Source organism: Tamandua tetradactyla, chromosome 14, assembly GCF_023851605.1.
Source record: "Tamandua tetradactyla isolate mTamTet1 chromosome 14, mTamTet1.pri, whole genome shotgun sequence".
Classification (NCBI taxonomy): domain Eukaryota; kingdom Metazoa; phylum Chordata; class Mammalia; order Pilosa; family Myrmecophagidae; genus Tamandua; species Tamandua tetradactyla.
The window spans coordinates 34,937,150-34,942,281 of NC_135340.1; positions in this window are offsets into that span (position 1 = coordinate 34,937,150).

Below are 5,132 nucleotides of genomic sequence, written 5' to 3' on the forward strand. Positions count from 1 at the left end.
TTAACTTCAGCAGACTCTCCCTGCTGGGGGTGTGGTTGAGACAGAGGAGAGGTTATTGGCTGGCTTTAATTGCTTCAGTTTTCCAGACCTAGGGTCTGAATTCCTTGAGGGAGGGATTCCACCTGATCTGGGCCCTACCCCTCTCCTGGGGAAGGCACAGCCTCCAGAGAAGCTCTCACACAAGGTTAATTCTGCCCTTGCTGGGGCAGTTGGAGCCTGAGAAGGCTTGCAGTTGTATCCAAGAAGCAGTCAAGCTGTAGAAACACAGGTACAAAAAAGAAAAAAAAAAATTCTCCTTTTTAGAGCGGGACCTCCATTCCTCAGGTTTGCCAATCAAGAGGTTAACTTGTATGTTGCTCTGTGTATCTCCAGGTCTTATGTGCCCCTTCCTTCTTCAGGGCCCAGACCCTTTCAAGTATTTCATGCTATCCAATTCAAAAGAACCTGTTTTTTTGTTTGTTTGTTTGTTTTTCTTTTTCTGTCAGCCCTGTCCCCTCTGCACTGCAGCAAAAACCAGCACCCTCAGCTTTTACTCGAGGTTCAGCTGAGCTGGGGGCCTATTTCTAGTAGTTAGAATTTGTTAATTAATTCCACAAATCTGAGCTTGGTTTCTCAGCCCCTTGCTCTTAGTAAAGTCTCTTTTCTCTTCTGCTCTGGTAACCAGCCGGTGAGGGAGGGGTGCTGGCCACCTTGGGGCCAGCTTGGGGGACTCACGGTTCTGGGTGGGCTTGCAGATTGTCCAGTTTGCCCAGACTGGCTTATGCCAAGTGTCCGGTCACTGATGTGGCCCCAGCAGTTGTTCTGCACTCTTCCTGGGTCTTTACTAGCTTCTCTGGAGGACGAGCTAAATCCCATACCTCAGTAAGCCACAATCTAAGCTCCTTCCAGAGGGTCTCACATCATGCTTTCTTTTTTCTTTTTCATATGTTTACTTTTTATTGAATTTGTTAATGTTATAGAGTTCCTGCACTGCCAAAACCATGCCTGAGAATTCAAAGAAAGAAATGGTAGAATGGACAGCCTCATCTACCCATCATACAGTATATTAAAACTTGATTCATGTGCATTTTTGATAATTTCACAGTCTTTTAAAAAGTTGTAACAAGAGTTGGAATTTTAAATCTGCTGCAGGTCTTCAGATTTCTAGTACAGTATTACATTAACTAACATTTCCACATATTCATCTAAGTTCATTCCTCAAAAATGTAATACCCAACAAGGTTTTGCTGGAAAAGATGCATATTTTCAGGGAAAATATGTGGGTCAATGTCCAAGAGATTAGTTAAGGTTTTTGGTTCCCAAATGAAGTCTTCAGTTTAACCCAAGAATCCCTTCTGTCTCTTTTAATCATCCAATCTCTCCTTGGCTTTCTGATCTATTTGGACATCATGATTTCTTAACTCCAGTATAGACTTTTGCTTTTATCACATCCTTGGCCTGGAATTCTCTCCCAAAGTTTCATCTACTGAAAGCCTACTTGTCACTTTAAGCTTGAGCTTTGATGCCACCTTCTTCCCAATGCCTTCCCAGTTAATCTGGGCTTGGAGTCCTCTCTTTTCATTGCAGTCACCTTTATTGCGTGGAGCCTATGCTCATACCATTTTGTGCTGTAAAGATGATTCAATATTAATAACCTAGAGTTAAAAAGCTCCCTTATCAAAACACAAATTCTTAGAAAACAGGAGTCCTACTGTTCAAACTATTCTTTCTGACACAGTGTTTGGCATCATGTAGACATTTAATAGATCAGTAGCTCCTAAATGTTTCAATTTAGAGTACCTGTGACAGTTTGAAGCTATTATGTACCCCAGAAAAGCCAATTTTTAACCCTGAGCCAATCTTGTGGGGACAGCTGTTTCTTTTAATCCTGATTCAATACTGTAGGGTGGAAGCTTTTGATAAGATTATCTCCACAGAGATGTGGCATGCCCAATTGTGGGTGTGACCTTTTGATTAGATAGAGGTGTGATTCAACCCATTTCAGGTGGGTCTTGATTATTAGTTTACTGAATTCATTTAAAAGGGGAAACGTTTTTGAAGAAACCTCAGAGCCCCTGCAGACATTTGGAGAACAGAAGTGGCAGAGCCCACATAGCCAGAGAACTTTGGAAATGAAGAAAGAAAATGCCCCCCAGTGAAGCTGTTTTAAACCAGAAGCCAAAGATCCCAGCAGGTGCCAGTCACATGTCTTCCTAGCTGACAGAAGTGTTCCAGACCCACTGGCCTTTGTTGAATTAAGGTATATTTTCCTGGAGGGCTTAGTTTGAACATTTTAATAGGCTTAGTATATAAACTTGCAACTTATTAAATTCCTTTTTCAAAAACTGTTTCATTTCTGGTATATTGCATTCCAGCAGCTTAACAGACTAATACAAGAAATATCAACATACTGATTCAACCATCAGTATAATACCACTGTATTCCGATTTACCTTAGTCCCGACCCTATTGGCTTCATTCTTATCTCTAATTAAGGCCTGATCTCTTTTTCAGTTTCTTTAACAGTTGTTGCATGTTGCAATGCTGACCTTCAGAACTGCAGAACTCCTACTCTGAGTCTTAGTTGTCACATAGGTACCCAAAGTTTCATGGAAATGCTATGCACTTAATATATCACAGCAAAACAACAGCAACATCATTAAAAAAACCCTATTTCTATTTAAGTTTACTTTACCTACAGAAAAGTGCATATGCCAAAATGTTCAATTGTTTTTGTTTTTTAAATGTTTTTATTGTGAAATGTAACATATACAAAGAAAAAGCCAATAATTTTCAAAGCATGCTTCAACAAGTAATTACAGAAGAGCTGTCAGACTTTGTTACAGGTTACCATTCCACTATTTCAGATTTTTCCTTCTAGCTGCTCAAAACACTGGAGGCTAAAAGAAACATCATTATAGTGATTCAGAAGTCATACTCATTTGTTACATCCTGTTTTTGTGTTATAATTCCTCCTCCTTTTTTTTTTTTTTTTTTAATACTCAAAGACTTAGTAAATGAAAAAAACCTAGCCAGAGGAATCGTATGTGGTCTAAGGATCCATATATATTAATGAATCCAAATTTGCATATCTATATAGAAAAAGACTAGAGTTACAAAATAATTCTTAATGCAAGGATAGGAAAGGGAGGTAATGGTAAAGAGAAAACTCATGCTTGGTTTGGCTTCTGAATGGTTTAAATCTTCTACAGGAAAAATGTTTTTATGTATCACTTATCCAACGTAAAAATGATGAACAATATTAAGAAAATGTCCTTGTATGCAAAAAGGTTAAGGTATTACTTTGAGATAAGCCTATTCAACCCACCTAGAGGAAAGACTCAAGCATAGTAAAGTAAAATGACATTTCAACTAAATTTGTTGTATAATCCAGAACTTTAACCACAAGTATAAGGGAACAGCAATCAATCCTATCATCTGATATTGTACTTACTTTCAGTATCTAGACAACTTTTAAAAACTTTTTATTTGGAAATATTTTCTAATTTAAGAGAAAAATGTGCCAGAATAAGAACAGTACAAAGAACACCTATGTGCCCTTTATCCAGATTCAACTATTGTGAATATTTTGCCCCATTTGCTTTATAATCTGCCCTTCCCTCTCTCTCTCTTCCTCTCTCTCTACACATATATATTACACATTTTTTTCTGGGCCATTAAAAACTAAATTGCATATTTGTAGCCCTTTATCTGTGTACGTCCTAAAATAAGGATATTCTTTTATATAACTATAGTACAGTTATCCACATTAGTAAATTCAACTACTTGAAACTATTGTCCATATTTCAATTTTGTCAACAGACCCAATAATGTCCTTCATAGCATTTTCACCTACAGTACTGGATCCTATCTAGGTTTTATTTTTATTTTATTTATTTATAGAACAGACTTCAGAGTTTGGCATGGGTTACAGTTCTTCAATTTCAGGTTTTTCCTTCTAGCTGCTCCAAGACACAGGAGACTTAAAAGAAATATCAACATACTGATTCAACCATCAGTATAATACCACTGTATTTCAATTTACCTTAGTCCCAACCCTATTGGCTTCATTCTTTTTTTTTTTTAATTTTAATTTTATTTTTTTACATGGGCAGGCACCGGGAATCGAACCCGGGTCCTCTGGCATGGCAGGCAAGCATTCTTGCCTGTTGAGCCACCGTGGCCTGCCCTTGGCTTCATTCTTATCTCTAATTAAGGCCTGATCTCTTTTTCAGTTTCTTTAACAGTTGTTGCATGTTGCAATGCTGACCTTCAGAACTGCAGAACTCCTACTCTGAGTCATAGTTGTCACATAGGTACCCAAAGTTTCATGGAAATGTTATACACTTTATATATACCACAGCCTCTCAAAATCTAGAAATAACAATAACAGCTCCTGACTAAGACTGATATGAGCTTACTATCTAGTCCCCAATTTTCTGATAATTATTTTATAAACGAGACCATACAATATTTTCTCTTTTGTTTCCGGCTCATTGTGCACCTCAAAACATGGTATGGGCTACAATTCCACAATTTTACAGGTTCATCCGCAATGTTACATGCCTCCTGACTTTATTCCTTTCTGTAGCAGTGTTCCACTGGTTTTTACAAACTGAACACTCAGGCAACTAGGTCCCAGAAAGAAACATAATGTAACCATGACCTCAGAAGCAGCCCCATGAGGATTCCCAGTGCGCCCTTATGCGGACCCCATTTTAATGTGTTGAACATGATACTTACAGATTTGATACAAGTAATAAGATTGAAAATATGTATTTCTCATCATAAATGTGCTCCATCAGCTATTCCCTCCACCCCCAAAAAAGCTGCACACATACCCTGACTGGGAGTCACTCTAATACATGGAAACACAAACCTACAACGCTTTCAGTGGAAAAGGTATGTTAGTACCAAGCCGTTAAAAGGAACCGGTGATCCTTCATTTAAAAAATTTGTGCTGCTCTAATATAACCGACGTTGACGTGGGTCAACTCGCAGGACTCTTTTCCTAGCGTTCAACATGGCCCCATGCGTATCTAGAAGCAACATGGCCGCTAGGCCAGCCAACAACATGGCAACCTCAGCTTCAGTGTACCCGGAAGCAAAGAGAACTCATAAGGAATTATATCCGCCATCCTGCCAACATCCAAC